At 42.4% G+C, this 22,870-nt stretch overlaps 1 protein-coding gene across 2 annotated transcripts in view; it reads right to left on the reverse strand.

Annotated features, from left to right (window-relative positions):
* The window catches only part of VSNL1 (visinin like 1), a 74,423-nt gene extending 51,657 nt beyond the window's left edge, over window positions 1-22,766 (reverse strand). The window contains exon 1 of one of the 2 annotated variants that reach the window (XM_042862211.1): window positions 22,703-22,766. The gene's annotated coding sequence lies outside the window, so the exon portion shown is untranslated. Of the gene's footprint in view, window positions 1-22,114; window positions 22,191-22,702 lie in introns of those variants that run through there. The other variant, XM_042862212.1, reaches the window with a different exon arrangement.
* Window positions 22,767-22,870: the final 104 nt, after the last annotated feature.

A 22,870-nucleotide genomic window follows, 5' to 3' on the forward strand; every position in this document is an offset into this window, starting at 1 on the left:
TATAATGCAGATCAAGAAAATGTTTTTCAGCACAAAGAATCCATGCTACGTGGGCAAATGCAGCATAAAAAATGCACACAATCATTACCATTCCCTATTTCCTCATTAATTAGTGCACGTTATTTGAAATCAGCCTGATAGATAATTTAGATGAATCTCACGAATCATTTCTTCTGGAAAAATGGAAGTACTTTTACAGATGACCGAACTCCTAGCAAGGTTATATATTTATGGGGAAAAAAGAAAAGGAAAGAATGCACTTTGACATGAATATTGATAGAAACTACAAAATGATCAAGAAGGACAGAGCAAAAGGAAAGCTGCTTCTCTCCGAGGAGACTCTGTGTCCCTGATACAGGAACCTCATTATTATTTCATGATCTTAATGGCAAGCCTTTGAGCCTTGTGTATGCCCTTCATAACTTAAAATTTATTACAGATATAAAGCAGCGGATCGAGGATGTGCAGTAGTTGAAAGCTGCTAGCTATTCCAGTTTTGACTTCTTTTATGTTGTACAATTGTTGCAAAAGACAGCAAGGTAAAAAAAAATGCCACTTTTCATACATCCCAAGCGTGAATCACAGCATATGGTCTTTCTGTTAAAAGATAAGCCAGAGGAGGTAGGGATAGAGAGAAAACCTCTCATGCTAAAGGACTGCATAATTTTATAATTTCATACATTAAAAATAATTGGAACAATTTCTTCCAACTGTTTTCAATGAGAGCTCTACTGGAATAAATTTTTATAGCTGGTTATTGCAGTTGTGCTAATAAAGCACTCATATCCTTGCCCAGCTGAATCTCTGTGTGCACACATGCCTTTTTTGTGGTGAGAAATCAAAGACAGACAGAAATCGGTGAGAGGCAAAATCTCAATTTCACTATCACTTATCATGGCCAAGTATAATAAAATCTATTTTGCTGAGGAAGGAGGAGGAAAAGGAAGAGACCTGTACAATAAAAGGACGTATTTGTAGAACCACCATGTCCAGAACTTCTGTGCCGCATCCTGTAAAACACAATAAGCACTGTACACGGGGGTTTTTTCCGACTTGAAAGACATGTTTGCTTTTCAGATAACATTCTAAGTGCTGTTTTTCTAGGACACGCAGTTCAGGAGTTATCTCTCTGGAGAGGAGAGAAAAAGGTGAATAAAAAAATGCTTGCAACATTTTTTATTTGGACATCCACGCGTTCAGAACTCCTCCAGCAAAATACACAGGAACAGGCAGTGGCAAAATATCCAACAGAAGACTAGAAAGCAGTGGCAGTGCAGATGAAAAACATGAAAGAAAACAAGTGAAAGCTATATAAATATTTAAATTATAGCACTACGAAATTCACCAAAAATACTGTCTGAATTCCTGGTGTTTATTATCTACTGAGATAGAGAAATTGACAGAGGCTGCTACAGCCTGACAAGCTGGTTCGGAATCCCTGTGATGGTCTCTAAATAGCAAATCTAAAACACCAGCTGCTATTCCATTAAATGGCCTGGGAAAATAAAATTCTGTTCAGATTTAGATATAGATATCTATATAGCAGAACAGCCTGCTATATAGATAAAGACCACCTGGGAAAACTACTTCAGGAGAGCCAGCAAGAAAAAGACAGTAATACAGGATAAGCACCCTGGAAGGTAGGATCTATAATTCTAATACTCAGAGGGTAGAATGTTTGTTCCTAATAGGGCTGGCTGTCATTGGGTTGTCCATGGGAATAGATGAGGTCCCCAAAACTGGACTGTAAGGGTGATGGACAGAAAAACAAATAAATAAAATAACAAAATAGTTAAAAAAAAAAAAAAAAAAAGATAATTCAGTTTTAAAGAGCATTGCACTAGCTGAGACAACTTTGAGGGTCTTGCTGAAGCCAACAAGGGAGTCTGTCTCCAAGTTAAAGGGGGATTCAAGGAGTCAACAAGCAACAAGGAACTGCCTGGACAGCATTCACACGGCTGTGTTTTTCATAGCAACTGCTCTCCCAGGTGACAAGTGACAGAAATGGGTGGAACACTTCAATTCCCTTCTGTGATACTTAGCAGCTGCAACTGCATTGACAGCCACCCTGCCCTACTTAGGTATGTAGAGTTTGGAAAGCTAGAAATATCAAACACTGTCCTCCTTGGCATTGCATCATGATTGCTCCACTCACCACTGGGGAATGCTGAAGTGAAAAGAGTTATGATAAAATATGGCTGTTGCTCTCTCTAATGATTCCAGAGGCTGGGAGTGATTTTGATGGTACCATTATTTATTTGATATTTCTTATGCTTCTGCAATAAAGTACACAAAACTGCTGCTAAGAAAGAACAAAACTATCTTGGATGACAAACAGATAAATATCTTTTCATTATAGTCAATGCCATCTTTACCATTTAATTTTATCCACAGCTTTTTTAACTTCAAAAGCGCCCTGAAACTTTACAATAGAGATCCCACCTACAGTGGAACCCAATCACCTGGCTTGAACATCCTCTGATTTGATTTGCCTATAGTACAGTAGATATTTAGGCCAATGGAGATGCAGTCACCTCCAGACAGCAATTCAGCAAGCTGAGCTAAGACATTTCTCCCAGGATGGAGTAAGTCATGGTATGGAGGTGCTGCTTTCTCTCGACTCTCCAGACTATCATGTTTAATAACCATTGATTAAATTAGCTTTTCTGAATTTGTTTGATCCCTTTTCGACCACGTTTATATCCTGGTCTCCACAACATCCTGTGGAAATCAGTTTCATAATCCAATTAAATGTTACACAATAACTTCATTGGTGACCCTATTTCTTGCACCGTGAGAAACAGTGACTATTTCTTAATCAGCTGCTCCTCTTCGGTCATGACACAGTCAGACTCCATCTAGCCTCTATTCCATACTCCTAAGAAACTTGGTGTCTTTCTTCTGTACTTTCTGTGATTGTACCAGTTGTTTATCATACAAGTGGCTACAATCACAGACAGCACGTTCCACCTGATCAAACAGTGGCATATTCTTTGGATCAGGCCCTGTTTGTGCTAAATGCTATACTGGTAGAGCTTTTACTTCTCTCCAGCATAACAATACAGGAAAAAAGATAAAGGAAATAAAGGATACAGCTCAGAAAACAAGGTAAATACATAATAATAATAAAGCAGCAAGAAACTGTGCTTAAAAGCTATTGTAGCAGTTACCAGGAGCTTGAAACAGCCGGAAAATCAAATCAGAGGATGCAGTATAAAATACAGTTGGCTGCCAGAAGGCAAAGAATTGTCCAAGCTGGTTATAGTTGTAGCATTTATTTTTATTTTTTTATTTTTTTAATTACTCCAAAAAGACTCAGTACGAAAGAACTTGTTACAGAATCCCCTCTGGAACTGAACAAGAAAAGACTCCAAATGATGGACTTTTGGTAGAAATATTTTCAACCTGAGAAAAAGAGGGAATACAGAACAAACAATATTCAGGAAATCTTCCTGCTTTTTGCATGGTGGAAAAAATCCCTTCATCGTTCCTGACCACAGCAGCCTGGTAACTTGGGCCAAGCAAAGAGGGAGGTGAGCAAGTCAAGAAATATGTCAAGAAACAGTTTCAGGGAAAAAGATCCAATGTCTTTTCTCATACCAAACTCCATGCTATATTCAATGGGAAAATGTGAGCATCTCAGAATGGAAAATGAAGACTTGGAGACAGGCAGCATAAGGAACCAGGTTTACAAAGACATGTAAGCATCTCCATGAGACTGGGGTATTTGCTTAATGTAGGCACTGATACCTAACTTCCTTGGTTCCTTTATATTCAAGCAAGTCAAGGTGAGCTTCAGGAGAAACTGGCTCTCCAGCAGCTTGAGTGCTCTTATGAAATCTCACCAAGTACCCAAATAGCAATGCAAATCTCATCTGAAGTATTTAGCTGCTGCATCCCCTGCTCAAAATGCAACTTAAACTCTGTCACCTCCACTTTCTAGGCAAATGACACCAGCATACAAAGCAGCCCAAGCGCTGAGCTTCATTTTGACAGCCAATGCATCCATGTCTTGCTTTGTGAGGTACCTCTGCTCTGCATTCTGGGGGCCTCAATTTCTCCCATACACCATGAAACATGCAGGTTGGCATTTACTGCTTCATAAAAATAGCTTGGCACATGAATTATGTCTCACTAACAACGTCCTGGGGAGCTAAGCAGGCCAAGCTGTGAGCACGCTGACAGACTAGGATAAGGAATGTGCCCAGTGCAAGTGCTGGCTATAAAGCTGCTGAATAACACCTAGACCTACAGCTGCATCTCTATATGCATGCAAATATAGGTTAAGCTGGTTTTATTTTGCAGACATGCTTAGTGCTAAAGGTGTCCACGCAGTGTGACCCTGGCTCTTGTCAGGCAGGTTAGATAATAGCAAATTGCCTGTGAACCTCAGTCCCAGGCTGTCCCTCTCATCCTTTTCCTACACTTCTGGCTCCCTCTTGTCCTCTTGTCAGTTAGCAGCTGCCAAGCCGTTCCCAGTAAGTCTGCACCAGATGATCATGACTCGTTCTCCTAGCTTCCTTCCCTCTCTACTTCCTACCTGGCTCCTATTCCCAGCTCAATGCCAGTTCTCATCACCCTTGTTGTCCTTCTTTCCCTTTGTTGGCTTTTCATCAGCAAAAACAGTGAGAGCAGCGATGTTCATAGCATACCAGGTGTATGCCTAAGGTAAAAAAGAAGATGTAAATTTGCTTAAGCTTCAGGGAGAATCATCTGGGCAACGTCTTACTGACATTTAAACAGTCTGGGCGCCTTCAGGCATGGAGATAAGGCAGACACCCAGCAGAGAAGAGCAGGAGTGCAGTTCTGCCAGGATCTTGCACAGGCATGAATCAGGAGGGATGAGGCAGGCCAGGGCACGATGCTGTGCTATATAGTGTTGTAGAATGTTTCTGTTAACAAAGCAGACCATAAAGTTAAGTGAATTATGCAGCTCATAATTATGGTGTGTAACGCCTCAACAGCCCAAGGTTGCCAGCTGAGAAATGCTGTGGTTTGCAGGTGCAAAATGCTAACACGAGGAGGAAGACTGCTGCACATCTCCTCATGTGTAGGCAGATGTGTGGGGTTTATGTACACCTGTCCTCCTTTGACCACCTGAAACCACTCAGGGCTCACCACTCACCACTCACTGCAGCCTTTCAACACAGGAAGAGAGCATATAAACAGGAAGGGGAACGGTTGTTTATGAGGTGGACAGTGATGGGACAAGGGGGAATGGTCTTCAACTGAGACAGGGGAGGTTTAGGTTAGATATTAGGAGGAAATTTTTCACGCAGAGGGTGGTGACACAGTGGAACAGGTTGCCCAAGGAGGTTGTGGATGCTCCATCCCTGGAAGCATTCAAGGCCAGGCTGGATGTGACTCCAGGCAAACTGTCCGGTGGTTAACAGCCCTACAAATAGCAGGGGAGTTGAAACTAGATGATCACTGTGGTCCTTTTCAACCCAGGCCATTCTATGATTCTGTGATAAAATGTTAAAAAAAAAAAGATGGTGGGTTCAGAGATGTCACTTCCACTTGTACTTTCTCTATTTAAAAAACAAATGGTCAGCTAGAACAATCAGTGTTGGAGGAACTGTCAATTTTTTGTATGTTCTCTTTCCTAGGCAGATTGGTCGAAATAAATAAATAAAATAAATAATAATTTATTATATATATTATATATTATATAATTATATATAATAATAAATAAATAAATTATAATAAATTTTTATAATAAATTATTTATAATAATAAATAAATAATAAATAAATAAATCTTTAATCTAGTAGGAATGCAACAGGAGATGCAATCTCTCGAACAGCCAAGAAATTCCATCAATTCACTTCCTACCACCAAGGAAAGCCACTTGACACTGCTCATTCTTTTCTGATGTCACACATCCAGCCTGTTCCAGTACTGCTGCTCCAAACTTGCTTAGAAACATTATTTTTCCCTAACTTGAAATGAGCTGGGTTGATTTATGACTCCTAGAATCTGGCCAGGCTCCAGAAAGACAACAAGCTGCCTGTCTGCACTGGTTCGTTCCCTCAAGAAACTGAAATGAAAATGGTTTCTATTATTAATGATGACAGTTATTAGCAAAAATCAGTTCCAGTTTTTAAAACTCTCATGTGATAAGGGACAACAAAAAACTGACCAATTGTGCTTTTAACACCAAGCAATTTGAAATGATTGCAAAGGAAACCACGACATTTTCTCTAGTACAGCATCCACAAATCATGCACAGAATAGTACTGCGGCAGGAAACATGATTAATTACAGTTGTTCCTACCTGGGTGGTAGCCATTAGGTGCTGGATATCTAATCTGAACTGGTCTTCAAGGCTCCAATGTACAATGGAGAGAAACAGGCACCCAATTCACCAAGAGGTAATTCATGCCATGCTAAAGCGTGTATACAAGATAAGTGGAATTAGTTGCTTTCTAGGGCTTCCTATTCTCTTTTGACCAGCAAGAAAGCCAACATGATTAGTATAGATAATAAATCTGTCAGACAGCAAAGATGGCATGAAACAAAGTCTACTGCTGGAGCTCAGGCTCAGCTGACTCTTCTGTATCTGGGACAACTGCAGAGCCCATAAGCAAATTTTGCTTTAATCCTTGGGACCCAAATCCAGGCACTGTCCAGTCAGAGAAGACCAGTGAAGAGGTGGTGGATCTGTGTTAAAACTGTGGGGATAAAACAGCAGTTCAATGTTAAAGCAGTCCCTGTGTAGATTTTGCCCAAGAAATTTTCTGACAATATGACCTACTATCTACCTGGCTCAAGAAAAGCTCATTTGAGGCCCAGACTTGCTAAAAAAATCCCACTAGGGCAAAATTCAGATTCCTCTCTAGTCCTTATCCAGAAGCCATTATCATACATTTATTTACTTGATAAATTTCTTTCAGACTATGTTAATTCGGTTAGTTTTAAAGCTATTTTGAATAATTTAAACATATTAGTACCAGTGACTTGCTGACAGTTCCATGGGGAGTGGTTTAGTACCCACTGGTTCAGGTCATACGTAGGAATAAACACAGCTGTATCTATACTGACTTTGTAGAGTTCCTAGAACTCAGTCTGTTTCAACCCCCTGCTATGTGCAGGGTTGCCAACCAGCAGAGCAGGCTGCACAGAGCCACATCCAGCCTGGCTTTGAATGCCTCCAGGGATGGGGCATTTGTAGAATTCCTAGAACTCTACAGTGAGAAAAGTCATTTTTTTATGAATGTATCAGTAAAAGGCTAGGTTAGAAAACAGTATTCATACGGTATTACGTAAAGAATTCAGCACCTGAAGATAGACAGACCTATAGAAGATTCTATGAAGTCCTGCCTCTCCAAACTCTACAGGTAGTTTTTACATTTTAAGAGGAGTAAGTTACTAGGCATCTAAATAGAATGTAAATTAATTGCCTGAGTTTAATGGGCTAACAAACCATTCATAACCTGTACGGTCCTTATTCAGGCACCATATAACTCTCTTTACTTCACATCTTACAACAGGTTTCTCTGGATTCTTGCTTTTCTTAAAGAATTGACTTCTGAAAATAGAAATGACACAGGATTGCTGCTAACCTCAGCCTCAGATAAGGTTTTTTGATTTGTTTTCAACTATGACATATGCTCACTTTGTCCTTGCTTTGCTCTCCAAAGCAGTTTATAAAACATGAAAAAAGGACTGCTTTGTATTGTATGGAAAATAACCGTGCTGTGAGGAAGAATACCAAGGCTGAAACGCCTAAAATTAGACCTGCTTTCATTGGCAGCAATGTGTATGGATCCGCACTGTCCCAATCCCACATTCTACCTCTTCTGTTCTTGCGAAATATACTTTCTGAAAAACACTGAAGATTAAATTTAGCAAACTCATTCAAGGACTCTACTGACCCTGGCAACTGGTTATTTTGATCACATTCACCTTTAGGCTTTAATACTGAATGAGCAGATCGGCTTATTTTCAAAAGCAGGAAGGGAGAAGCAGTATTTGCATAACAAAAAATCGAGTATCTCAGCAATGGTGCCTGCAATGATCCTGTAATTTCCAGGTTGTTTTTTTTATTCCTCCTAAGAAACATCAAACACAGATCTCATAGTTGTGTTTTTTTGTCCTGAAAGCAAGCTACTGAGAAGATAAGCACTACGGAAAATGGCTGGCACTGGGTAACGTGGGACTAACAGGGACAATTTAATCATAACAGGTTAGCATCTACATTATACCATTCTTTTCACAGCTACATCCATTCAATTCCCACTGTATTCAAGAGAGCGAATAAATAAAAGCAAATGTATCCAAAAGGTCAAACTTCATGGATTTTCAATGAAAAAAGCCACACAGAGGCTCAAGAGAAACTGATGCTAGCTACTGCATTAAAGCTAATTCAAAGTGTTGGTATCACAGTGTTTATTTTGAGTGTCTCCCCGTGGAATTTCAGGATAAAATATGAGATTGGCATCGAGCCTCAAGTGGGTACAGCCAGAGCTGTCCAATTCCAGCAGCCTATTGAGCCGAGCTGTCGGGATTCATTTCTTGAGTTTATGGCTACAGCTCTCTCTGAAGCACAGAGCTGTTAATATCTGCAGAACATTGATACAGAAACAGCAAAACCACCTCCACCAGCTGGACGCCTGCAGCGTGCACTGCTAGCGCACTTCTCAGGTAACTAAAATATTTGAGATTATGTGACCAACAAACGCTACACCCGAGTCAGGATATTACATACAAATGTAGGTAAAGCAGAAGTTATTTATCCATCAGAAAATGCTGGGTTGCATTAAAGGCCTTCAGCAATGAATCAGGTGAGGACTTCCTCTCGGGAAAGGGGAATTTATTCTAGCTTTTCTCAGTGAACAAGGAGCCAAAGAGGTTTTCTTGGAGTTAGGGTCAGTGGAGGTCTAGAAGAAGCTAGTCCTGAGCTGCATTCAGCATTTCCCACCGGAAAATCTGCCCATTAAAAGTAATGTTTTCAAGATAAGACAAAGAATAACCTGAGAATACTGTTAAATTCATCACACCAACTTTGTCAGCATGTTTCCTACACCCTGGAAACTGTGGGCTGCCCTTCAAGCTCCACAGACTGAGCACTGAGCTCCATGGGTCACACGGTAGCATTTCAGGCAATGCTTTTGGAAAATGAACACAGACTCATTGCATCACTGAGGCAAAAAGGAGATATTAACCACCAAGCACCTCACAAATAGGTTGTTACAGCATGGGAATCCTGAGAAAGGTAAATACACCTTTCTCAGGCCCAGGAAGGTTTGTCTTTGTTCCAAGCCCAGGATGAGGTAATTTCTTCCTGGGGCAGCCTTTCATTTGTGCCTGATTAAGCCAGGTAATTACCTCCTGGATTTTGTGGGCAGGAATGCTCTGTGTAGTCAGCCCATTTAAGAAGCCCTGGTTTCAGTCTCACGCTTTGCTTTCTATTCTTCCATATACAGAGCTATCCTGGGCTCTCACTGTTTTGATAACTGCAGACTTTCAAGTTTCTGTAGTTCTTCCAAATTCTTCTAATGATTCAATCACTACAGACGTACCTATAATTGAATATTAGTTCAGACTAAAAGAGGCAGTGAATAAGAAATACAAAAGCTATTATGGAGAAATTCAAAGTAATAACACTCACGTTCCTTTCTTGTTCTTTAGAAAAGCACCTTGATAACACAGCCAATTCTTTTCCAGAGAACTACAATTTTCTGGACTAAGAGAATGTGTACATCTTTTCTGAGAAGCTTTTCACAGAGAACATCAGAAGCAGGAGAGCTCCTCTCTGTTATTCACTTCACTACAGAAAGCACATGAGGTTATCACCTGACACAAAACCAGAAGAAACCATCTGATCAGTTTTGAGAAAAATTTAGACAGGTTGAGGAAGCACCACTCTAGGGAGTGTATTTCAAAAATAACCTTCCTTTTGAACCACTGTTTCATCTGCTCACTGCAGATGAAAGGGCTGTTTGCCATTTTCCACCAAGCATATTCTGCTTTTCCGCTCCTTAAGGCTTGATTTTCTTCTGACCGAGTGGAAAGGAGATTTGGGGAAAACCTTGCAGGAATGGCACAGTTCAGGGAGCTGCCCTGCTGGTTAGCAATGCCAGCTGCCCAGAGGAGTGCTGACAGACATCGTCTCCTCCTGCTCATTCATTTAGCCCCGAGAACAAGCACAACTGCAGGGACTCATTAGGGTACGTGCTGTTGAAGTGCCTCAGGCAGAAAAATAAGCAAAAAATCAAGTGTCCAAACCCCTTTAGCTCGCCATGGGATGTAGGGCTGTTCCAGCCCAAGCAAAGGCCCTCTGCAGTTTTAACATGCCTTTAAATACCTTACTTACAGCTCTAAAGTTCCAATGAATGGCCTGAAGCTACAGGAACAGAAAAGAATCATCAAACTCTTTTGCTGAAGAGCAACCAGGCTGTAAAGTCCTACTTTCAGAACATGCAGCTGACCTGGAGTCTGTTGTACAAGCCCCAGATTCTTGCTATGCTGAAAAAAAAATTTGATATCCAACGCTTATACATGGCAGATTTTCATCTTCTGTCTTTTTCGATGTGTAGCTGGTTGACAGCACTTAATAACAACTTAATGGAGTCTGATGGAGTCAAATTGGCTTACAGCCAGCGTGACTGGTGCTCAAACGACTTCACTTTCAAATGTTTTTCCATAAAAATAGATGGGCAGTAACCATCACCAACACAGTGGCCAAAAATAGAGAGATTTTTCAAATAAGAGGCAGGGAACACACAACTTCTGGCCCATTCCTCATAAGAGATGTGCCTTCACTATTCTGCTGCTCTAATATTTAAAAGAATGTATTTTTACCTGGTCTCAGTCTTAACAGTGTCACACCCATTCCCCTCAGAAACAAGCAAGCACTCATAATGGCTGTTTCTGCCTACTCTTATTGTAGAGACAAATCTCAGGCACAACCCACAGATTAGCAGAGTGCAACTGGTTATGCAGGTTTATTGCACTGTGCTGATAAATTTTCGCATTCCCGTTTATCCACATCAAACTGATCTCTGGGCAATGCTTCACCTTTCAAAGGGGAAAAGCCACAAAACCTGTCTAAAGCAGAGTGCAGCTATCAATTATAGGAGAGCTCTCCCATTTTATACTCTGCCATAAAGCACACAACTGAGGTCAGCTGCTGTTTCTTTATAAAGCTAACTGTTCAAATCCATATGAGAAACTGACCTGGGACTTCATTTTTTATCCCTACTTTGACAAGCATCTGTGCATGAGCAATTTTCAGATATGTAATGAAGTGCTGACATCTGCATTTTGTTATTAAAAAAATAAAGCCAAAAAAATATGTCAAGGACTATGGCTAAAGTGATAATTAAACCTGATACAATCATTGTGTATAAAGTGATGTAATTAATCCAGTGCAATTAAAACTCAGAGATAACAGAGACTTGCATCTCCTTGCTATCCAAGAGCCCAATCACTGCTCTGTAATTCGTGCTCTCATCAGCTCTAACCCAAGTGGATCCTTGTTACTGCACCACTGCCCAACAGATCTCAGCTGAAAAAGCAGAGGAATCTGGGAAAAAAATGGAAATACCTGCTGATTTCCACTTCATAGAAAATTAAACTGGGAGTAGCCTGGACAGGCAGTAAGCTGGTCATTTGAACTTAAGGTAAAAAAATAACACTTTTAGTTCATTGTTGCTTTTATTTTATTTCATGAACTACATACAGGCTTCTGTAAAAATGTATAAAGGTACCCAATATTTCTGAACTGCACCAATTTAGTTTCACACTGAGTGCATCAGAGAGCCATGAAGAAAGACACGCCTCAGGAATGGGTCACAGGCAGATAACAGGTCTGTACTGGTCCCATTCCTTCATGGGCAGATGACTTCATAGGGATTTTAATCTGATGTGAACCAGTTCTGCTGCTAGAAAGGGCAATACCCTGCAAAGAAACTTCTATCATTTTTAGAAACAACTCTTTGTCCGAAGTCTCGTGTACACCCAAGGTTCTGTATGGCTGGGACAGGTCAGTGTAAAAACAGAAGCCCGATGGGACTCTGCTGTCATCCAAATTTCTAAGTCTGCATCACCATTCTTTTTAAACCCCAAACCCGATAACACCATCAACAGCTCTTGTATGAAAGCTCCTGCTGACAGATCCAGAAGCCAGACAGCAATACAGGAACTACATCTGAGCTGTTTGGGCAGCCCTTCTGCGGAAGAGTTGGTCCATTACTGAGGTACAGGACAAACTCTTGTAGCTTCAGAAAAAAACTTACACACATGCTAACATTTTTCAATATGACTTGTAACAACTAGAAATAGGGGTTTTGAGGTGTTTTTTTTTTTTCTCCTTTCAAATTAGCAGTGCAAACTGAGTTGCCCCAAGAGAAACTGCACTATAACACTGCGATAAAGCAGACAATTCACTGCAAGATTCCAGGGTCCTGGATCCCATCCTCTGCCATTACTTTGCCAGAGGCTCTGGGCCAAGTCTCATTACTGCCTCCTGCTTCATCATACAATATGATGTGAATGAAAGCATTTCAAATTCTATAAATTTGCCAATACTGTAGGTGTCTTATCCCATCCAAAACTGACATCAGCAGTACAAAACTACATAGCACATAAAAACAAAATGCAAAACAATGAGCAACTTGTCATTTAGATTCTTCAAAATCAGAGCCCCAAACTAACAGTTTTTTACTGTGGAAAATCAAGATTTTAAAAAGCAGCAGTTTAATCACAAGACCAATGAATCATATGAGAGAACTTAGAAAGTCTTATGCGAACACTTCACATTTTACTTTTCAATCCTTCTCCCTGCTTAGTTTCATATCCCAAATGCCTCCAAATGCACCCATCCCACTACGCCCGCACAGAACTCAGTGCCAGGGGAAGCCTGCTCTCGGGGAGCTCCTCTGGTCACACTCAGGACTTACTTGTAGGTGGCTGAAAACCATCACGATTCCTCTTCTTCTTCAACAGCAACACCTAACACCCATCTCATACATACAAAGTTATCACAGTTCATCTCAGTGAGATATCCTCTGAGCACCCAGATCAGTGGATGCTTTTGATCTAGTGCAGTTCTGATAGAGCCTGGCCATCACTGCCTATGAAGAAGCAGTTCAGAGAAAAGCACTAAGAATCAGCTGGATTTTCACCAAATTCAGTTTTTCCTGGTAATTCAAATTTTCTCAACACATTTTTTTCTCACAACATCTACAAAATCATGAAAAGTGTTCAAACTGTTGTAGCTTCACATTTCAAATTAATCACCTCTTTTGTGAGAGGCTCTCCACGCCTCAGTCTTGCAGCTTCCCCTAGATGCTGACACCTCTACACTCTGCTATCAACTAATGATATCCTATTCCTTCTCCTAAGTATCTGTGCTCACTTCCCCCCTCCTAACTGATTCATTTTCAACTCCATCTCCCTAGCACTGAAATTCTCACAGATCCTATCCTGCCTACATCTCTGGCATGATTCACGATCACACTTGTTCTTTTTCCCCAAATTTCATCTCCTTCAGGCTACCAGCTTGCTGAACACTTACACCTACATCTGTAGTCAACTCTGTGAGTTTAAACCAACAGATTTCCCCGTGCATTTCAATCTAGTCACCTGCAGAAATGTCTTAGTGGCTCAGGACATAATTTCTTCTATCTGGAGTTTAGCTGACACCACTGATACATTGCAGTTAATCTGCACTAACACATTCCTGTTGGCAACAGGACACTGAACTGAGAAGAAGTGGGTAACACACATATTGTTGTTCTGAACCCCACATAATTTGTAGGGAAGAAGTAGAACTTTCGAAATACCTTACTGTCTTCTCTTCAGCCTAATCAGAATCATAAGGTATCCACTACAACTCAAGTCACAGTCAAACAGAGTTATTTTTCACATATTTGAAGCAGATTAAGTTGCAGGACATTTTTTTTCAATTGATTTTAAATTGACTGTGTTTCACTAACATTAAAACAACAGCAAGAAAAAATACCTGCTACTGGAAAACAAAACACTTTATTATTTTATGTGTACTGTAGATTTCTCATGCAACAATCCAGAACCTTGTTGTTTCTCACTTATTTATAGTTGCATATTACTACCCTACGCTCAGTGAAAAATCTTTGAAGGAGGTTCTATAGCAATAGATCACATAGCAAGTAGCAAAATGTTGCCCAGCTCATTCATGTCTAAAAACAGCAGATGAACAGCATAGATATTACATCTTTAAATGATACACACATCTGATTATTGATGACAATAGGAATTATATCTGAAGAATATGTTATGAAAATTTTATAATAATTCAGCAGTCTCCTACATCACATCTTCCTACCCTGTAATTAAACAACACAGAAAATAAAACAAAACTATGTACATACAGGCTCTGATGCCATGCACAGGACGTGACATCCCACTACACATATTTCTCAGGAGCGACATATTGGACCTTGCACTAAGACATAGAGAGTTATGGCATTGAAGACTGTGATCCACTTGACAGAGCAGACAGGCACACAGCAGGAACACAGCTGTACTCAACATCTGCTCACACTGCACTGTGCCTTCTTATAGACTCCTCTTTGAAAATATCAGCCTAGAGACATCTGGATGCAAACCCAGCTGTGCATAATGTCTTCTAGGGTCTGTCTGCATTGCAGTCCTGCTGGCTTTGGCACTGGGAGCAGCCTGCCCCGTCGGGGCAAAGCAGAGGGCAGTGTAGGCTGCAAAACTCCTTGAAGGGCAGGCTGAAGACCTGTAAGCCGTGCTAAGCGCTGCACTGATGTGTCCGGCTTGCTGCAGGTACATCTCATACTGGAGTATGTCAGCATAGTTCATTCACAGCCTAGCGACTGCAGATTAAATGCACCTTAATACGCTCTGCAGGAGATGGACTCAGCCACTGCTATCAGACATGGACTGCTTCAATCTCCCTGCAAAGTCCCTGAATACGCATCTTATCTTTCTGCACAGTGTAGTTATTACACCTCCTATATTTTGTTGAGATTTTAATATAAATATTAACGTTATAGCGCTGTAAATTCATACAGTTGCACTTCTTAGAACATCTACAAAGGCCAGATCATTTTTTACAAAGCTCACAATAATAAAAAAACCCACAGTTAAAATGTCCAAAATGCAGGAGGCATGCATCATGATGAAGTGTGCACCGCCAGGCAGCGGGAAGGACTGGGAGCCTCTCAGCAAGCAGGGACTGATGGAGCAGAATTACCACAGAGAGAAAGCAGAACCAGAGAGAGAGGAAAAAAGGGGATCAGGGAGAGCTGAAGGATCATAGAATCATAGAATCACCAAGGTTGGAAAAGACCTAAAAGATCATCCAGTCCAAAGGATGAGATAAGGAAAGGCAGAGTACCTGCTGACACCTCAGGGTTACACTCTCACATCCCTCTCAACAGAGAGGGAAGCTTGGACGAGTTGTATTCACCTTTAACTATGCAGAAACTAATATCACTTATAGATCTGTGGTCCAGTAGCACCTATCTGTGGTAGACACAGGAGACAAATAAAAATAATAATAACCCCTTCCAATCCTCCTATTTCTCCAGATAACAATGAAATTTAAAAATGTCATGGAGCTAAATAGCTAAGCATTTGCCTGATGTGTACCACAGCAAGAGACAGCTCTTGTAAATGCGTTGTTTTGTTTTTTAATTAAAAATGATAAAAGCTTCCTTTAGGCTGACCTACTTACCATTCCTGAGGAGGGATATGGAGCCATGGCAGCTACCTCCCTTAAACACTGTGGCATCTCAGTCACACAGTTGTGTCATCAGAAGATCACTGACAGGAGAAGCAGGCATACCATATCTACTTGTACAGGAAAAAGTTTGTGACTCCTTGACTCTCTTCTGTTAATGGTGCATAAAATGGAGCTTTAACAAGGTAAAACATACAGTCGTCTGATTGTATGTATGATTAATCCAAAAGCATGCTAACCTTTTGTGCGTTCTCATGCCTGCTGGAGCACACTGCTGAGCACCCTTTGCCCTTATAAGGTGAGCAATGTGATCAGATACACGGCTACTTATCCGTCAGACGGATGCAAAAAATAGAAGTGAAAAATGCAAGTCAAAATTAGTTCAAAATTAGTTAAGAGTTTATTTGAAGATATAAGTTCTGTTGCATAAACCAGTTGGATTTGCAAAAATCATCAGCATGATCTGATGTCTTACTAATCAAACAAAAACTCCTTCACAGGCCGCTGCATTTTCAAACGGAAATCTTTATCCCCTTCAGGATAGGTATTCCAAGGTGTCCAATGCCCTGAATGTCAGCACTTACTGGTATCATTTGGAAATAAATAAGTACATTTAAAATGAAAAACAACGGCCTCCAAAAGTACAGCACATGTTCTGTTGTAAAGGAAGTCTGTCAGTCATGGTGATGTCAGCTGGATATGTGCTGGACATTAGCAATATTGACACAAATAAGTTTTTGCAGCATTATCCATTAAACAAGCAGATTTTGTTTACAGTGCCAAAGCCTTGTAAAGATGTTTATTTTTACTAACTTTTTAAAATAACCATTTTTTATGTATGCCAAATTCTATTAAAAAGCAAGAACGTTTTAATTCAAACTGCTAATATCCACAATTTAATCCTCTAAGAGTCTCCAGTTACTTTATATTTCTAAATATAGCTGATAAGAGTATGCAGAAATGTGCTGTATTCTACTAGCTTTTATAAACAAGATGTTCTAATTTTAGATGACTCCATTCTGAATAAAGTTTAATTAAATACACAGATATTCTGAAATGCAGTCCACTGAAAGGGTATTATTCAGCCCTCCTCAATGCCATTTAATTCCATTTCATGGCAAATGATTTAATATCTACTTTTGAGTAAAAACGTTCTCTAAGTGGAACACTAATCTTTTATTTAAAAGAAAGAGAAACCAAAAATCCAGCGACAACAAAAAAACCCAACCCACAAACATTTCCAGTAACATACTGCCTTTGTGGCATTATTTTTAGATGCTGAAATCAAGTCTCAGGTCCTGTACAGACACCTGGCCCAAGAGATGACCTATTTAAGTGATTGCCTTTCAGCTGCTTCAGGGAGGCATTGGCTCAAGAAATGGTAACGAAGTCCAGAAGTAAGATGCAAGATGCACACCAAGGATAATTAATTATTACAACTTAAGAGGAACCATGATCATTTTTCATGATCATTTGTCATAATTTCATAAATCAAAGACTGATTTATTTGCCGCCCCCCCCCCCCAAAAAAAAAAAAAAGTGTGGATCATGACCAGGAGACTACACATGGGCATCAGTGAGTCACTGTTATGGGCTGTGCTGGACACTTGGTTACAGTTTTCATTACTCCTTGCAGAATTAAACACTCATGGACCTGAAACCTTTCATCTGTCTGAGCTTCATATTTAGCTCCAAGTTAAAATAATTAAAGCAATTTTCATCAAATGCTTTAGAGCCTTACATTTATTAGTCTCAAAGCTCTGTAAATTACCATCACAGCTTGTTTTCTTCCTGAGTGTACATTTTTACTTGTACAGTGCTGGGAATATAGTGTTCATCAAAGTCTGAACAATCAAGGTAATCCCACTGACGGGTATTCAACTGTTTGATTCAACGCGTCAGGAGTTAAACAAAATTCCACTACTGAAAAAACCAACCAAACAAAAAAACCCAAACAGTAGTATGGCATTGATGTTACCACCACAGATCTCAGTCTGTAGGTGTTCTCGTATTGAGAAGGTCTGTTTGCAGACAGGAGAAATACGTACACACATCCCATTAGGTACACCACACAGCAGAGCTGCACAGAACTGATGACGTAGTTCCAAAATCATCATCTATTTGAAAGTAAATCAGCCATAAGTCAGAAGTGATTAAAAGTAATTTTCATTAACAAGTTTAGTGTCTCATGTATATGACTCTAAAAGCTATAAATATCACTATAACAGCCTGGCTTTGTGTATTTTGTCCCTATTCTGAAGTTGTGTAATGGTGACCATATAGATACCCCTCATCAAATTGCTCTGTGATGATAAAGTTCTTTTAAAAGTCCTTGGACGTGTTTAAGGCCAGGTTGGATGGGGTCCTGGGCAACCTGATCTGAATGTGTATGTTTGGTGGCCCTGCTAGGCAGGGGGGTTGGAACTACATGATCCTTGGGGTCCCTTCCAACCCGGGTGATTCTGTGATTCTGTGATTCTGTGTAAAAGTCTTTGTTTTCCTCATAGGAAAATATTTATTGTAATTAAAGATCCACTTGATTACTTATCAGCTCTCATGACTTCTAAAATCAAAACACTGTTGACAAACTCTAGAACATGGCAAACTCTGACTCTGTCAAAACACTGCAATTATGGCAATGATAATATAATCTGTTAAATTTGTACATTTCTGAACTTGAAAACCTGACTTAGAGGAGGTCTATTCAAGACAGAAAATCTTCAGTATGATCTATCACACTTCTTCTTCCTCTGTTCTTGATACCAGGGTTTCAGAATGCATTTTTAGGTCAATGCATTTATTATCCCACTCCAAATGAACACTGTAATTTCAATTAATGGTGCCTTTATAAGATATTCTAGAAAATGTATTCTGTTCTTTACTCTCCTCAAGGAACTCATAACGAAGAAGATTAGTTTGTATTTTTATAAATACATCAGTGAAATTGAGTATTGAGACATTTGTACCTTTTCCTTCTCTTTCAGCTGTCTCCTTGAAACCACTGAGTTTTACACCTTTCAGCTACAGTCCCATCTCTAACAATCTATTTTCTACATGTGTATTAATGTCTGTTGGATCATATTCATAAAGATACATGGAAAAGCTCCTGAAAGCAGAATTCTGTAGGTAACGTCCACGTAAGTTTAAAACACAAATTAAAAAATACATCTTCTTTGCAACTGAAATAATAACTTTAAAAGCCACATGGATTTGAAGCACTACCTGGAGATTATGTATTTCACAGTAGTATTCTTTCTATCGTGTTTCGTTATCTTTGAAAAGGATTATGGCTATCACCCATACAGCATTAGTATAAAACTGGAAGGATGAGATATTCTTGATGAATAAAGACGGGAGCTGGAGCTAAAGCGAGAAAGCGCCTCAGCGTGATGGAGCACAGCTGGATCCCAGCATCCCACAGCACTGCACATGCTCACTGCCTCCCCTGCTCCTGCTGAGCTCTCCTAGCAGGCACTGCTCTCAGCAATGCCACATGCAGAAGTGATAAAGTCACAGTTCTTCCCGAGGGTTAAGAAGAACATTGCTGGCAAAGGAAAGATGCAAGCAGGGCACTTGAAGGGTGGAGAAGAAACAAAATTGCACTCCAAGGGAAGGAAGAAAAAAAAAGGCAAAGGATGTATGGGACAGCAAGAGGCATGCAGACAGGGGTAATGGGGACCCACAAGAAAAAAATGACAGATTAAACGTCTAGTTCGTTACGGTGAGGTCTGAACCAAAACTAGGCATGAGGAATAATGCAGGAAGAATGCTCAGTTGTTCTCTATGAGTGTCAGACAAAACTAGAAGGGCACAACCCATAGGCAATCAAACTGCTCTGAAACAAACTTCCTTTTGGACCACTATTATAAAAAGCAAAGGGTACTACCCACAGTAGGAAAACAACATGCATTAAACAAGGAAGGGATAAAGACCAGTAGTGGAAATATTTTACATCAGAGACATGATGTTTTTTCGTGGTAAGTGCTACGTCTCCCAGTAGTACATATTTTAAAATCAAATGTACCTATTACATTTTAAACCTTCTGACTGTAATTCCAACTAGTGCACATTGATGTTTAACTCACACTAGCATTATTTGCCCCAAAGACACAAACCTCTGGAAATCCAAGGGAATCTGCAGGATTTGTGGAATTGAACCCCTAAAGGAGTGCAAGGCTTAGATACAACACACACAAATACACAGGAATGCACGGTGCAGCCAGGCATAAAATTAGCATTCAAAAACTGAAAAACAAAACCAGAACAAACAGCTTGACAAGTAAACAATTTTGGAAGCTCTGTAGCAAAGCTCACCATGTTCGTGTGCCTCTTAAAAAGAATCTGCATTCTTAGATCTAGAACATTCCCGCAGCTACACGGAGAGACAGCAAGAAATGTCGGAAGGGCTACACCACTTCAACAGACTGAAAAGAGGAGAAGGAGTGGTGATGCAGGAACACGGTATGGAGAGGTGCTGGAAGGTGGGGAGCCTGGCACAGCCCTGGCAGCAGGATGTCACACCTCCTACACCATGTGGTTCCTTTTCCCAGCGGCACCAAAGCCAGCATGTCGCACCGCTGTCATCCCATGCAGGCAGCAAAATTCCTGCCAGCAGATCCTGCCCTACCCTAACCCTGCCCATTGAGACTTTGCCTTACCCTTCTGTCCCAACTACAGTTTTCCTTCTGGTTGGTACCACAGTGTGATACCAACTGTGATTCTTCTCATGTACCAGGGAAATGTGACGGCTCTGGCATCTGCTCTGCCGTTGTGAGGTTACATAAAGCTGTGCCCGCCTCAGACAGGTGTTGCTCAACACTACTGCTGATGCGATGTCAGCTCTGCGTTCCAGAACACCGGGTACTTCTAAAACCAAGTCAAAATTCAGCAGTGGGATTTTATATACAGCGTGTCTGTGTGGGGCAGGAAGGCAACAGCCTGATTAAACACCGCAGTTCTACGCCACAGAAGTTTGTGATTCAATTCCTTTTCGAGTCCAACAGGATAAGGATTCAGTCCTTAATTAAAAGGCAGGAATAACACATAATGAAGATTAAAAATGTTTCCTTATTTTTCTCTCACAGCAACATTAGCCCAGACCACTTTGTGCTTTGTTTGAATGGAGAAACAAAATGTAATTAAAGTTTTAATTAAAATTGATCGCGGTCCACAAAACTGAAATGGATAGTGCTGTGCTAACCTCATACTGGAAAACTTTCCAAGTAAATGGATGCTGTCAAATGAACTGTGTTCTTTAACCAAAAAAAGAGCATTCTGACAGGAATAAGGGTAGTAGTGAAAACCAATGAATCTGAAGATGTGCCATAGAAACAAGCAGTGCATTCTGAAAGGGGCAGTGTGTACACATCTCATGGAGACCAAGCTTCCTCACGTTCTCATTTTCCTCTGCATGCGAGGATTCTGTTCCTCATCAGACCCAGCTTAATAAATACATGTGTCTTTCTCCTCTTCGTAAGAGGCGGTGAGATCTCTGTGAGCTCAACTTTCTGATATATGAAGGATGAGAATGCCTATCTGTAGAAACACTCACTCTAAAATGTCACTAAAAATATTTTGCTGGCGGAATTGTTGGCAAAAGCAGCTGCACCTCTTAAGCACATCTGCTACGTTAACATCTTCAGTGCGGAATTTATTCATATATTTGCTCGGCTAAATGGCTTGCGAGTAATCACGTTTCAGTAGGGATGAAAAGGGCAGGTTTGCGAAATGCCCTTTCTTTGAGAGGTGGGAAGCCCGGTGTTGTGGGTAGCAGTGCTCTGCTACCCGCCGGTACCTGTATACCCACCGGTACCTGGTATACCTACCAGTGCCCAGGCTCGAGCTCGTTCTCCCTGCCGTGGAAAGGCACCGAGCCCCATCCCGGCTCCCCAAAGCCTCCACGGGACTCCTCTGGGGGGGGGGCTGCAGTTGCATAAGATCGCGCTGCCCTCCCATAGAAATACCCATCCCCACGGCGGGGGGGGCAGAGCGCCGAGCTCAGGGTGGGAAGGAGGGGAGGGGGACACTTCGGCCGATGGTGGGGAGGTGGTGGTGGGTACATCCCGCACGGAGGGGGCTGCGGTGGGCAGGGGACACCCCCTGCGTTAAGCGGCGGGGAGGGCTGGGGGAGCCCCGCACAGAGGGGACACGGCAGCCTCGCAGAGAGCGACGGGAGGGAAAGCAGCGCTTGGGGGGAGAAGGGGGGTTTCCAGCCGCCGCCACCGGAGCGCCAGCATCACAGGGCACCGCACGGCGCACCGGCCCGGGCACACGGCCCCGTCCCCGCCGCAGCGCAGCGCCGTGCCGTACCCGCGCCCCGCGGCCGCTGCCGAGCGCTGCCCCCGGCCCCGCTCCCCCACCGCCCGCGCTCGCCCCGCAGAGCCCCGCGCCGGGCTGCGCGCCTCGCACCCCCCTCACCGCCCTCCGAAGCCGCTCACGCCGTGCCTCAGCCCGGGCTCCTTTGTTGTGGGCGCTGGAACTGGAAAGCTTCTCGCCCCGCGCCTCCTCCTTCCTCGCCCTCCTCCTCCTCCTCACGCCTTCGGCTGGGAAATGCCCGGGACCGCGGAGCACCGCTGTCCCCACCCACCTCCGGCCCCCAAACCCGAGCGCGCTCAGGAGCAATCGAAATGATAAGAATAAAATCCTCTGACGGATGGTGCGAGCTCCGCGATCGCCGGAGGTCGGGAGCTCTCCCTCCTCCCCCCCGGCGCGGTGACCTTGCGGACTGTTCCGCTCCCCGCGCTCCTTCAGCGTGTTTTCTTTTTTTTATTATTTGGTTCTTTTTCACTGGGAACTGAACGAGCGCTTCGCTCCCTCGGAACGCACCGCTCGGGTAGCTCCGCGCCCGCCGCACCTCGCACCCTCGGGGCGCAGCACCGCCAACGCGACCCCTGCAGCGCCGCCGTCCCGCAGCCCCGCTCCCTCGCCTCCTCTCCGCGCTCCGTCCCGCGTCCCGCATCCCGCCCGCACCGCTGCCCCGGCCCGCGGTCCCCGGACGCAACTTACAGACGGCGCTGGGAGCGGTCGGCGGTGCGGAGGAGGGCGCTGGGGCCGCGGGGTCCCGCCGGGGTGCTGGGGCCGGAGGGACGGCGCCTCGCTGCGCGCCCGCCCGCACCGCTCGCGCCGCAGCTCAGTGCGCGCCCCCGCGCCGCCCGCCCGCCCCGCACTGCAGAC

The sequence above is a fragment of the Lagopus leucura genome, unplaced genomic scaffold (genome assembly GCF_019238085.1).
Source record: "Lagopus leucura isolate 7727_CA_CO unplaced genomic scaffold, USGS_WTPT01 Super-Scaffold_73, whole genome shotgun sequence".
Lineage (NCBI taxonomy): Eukaryota > Metazoa > Chordata > Aves > Galliformes > Phasianidae > Lagopus > Lagopus leucura.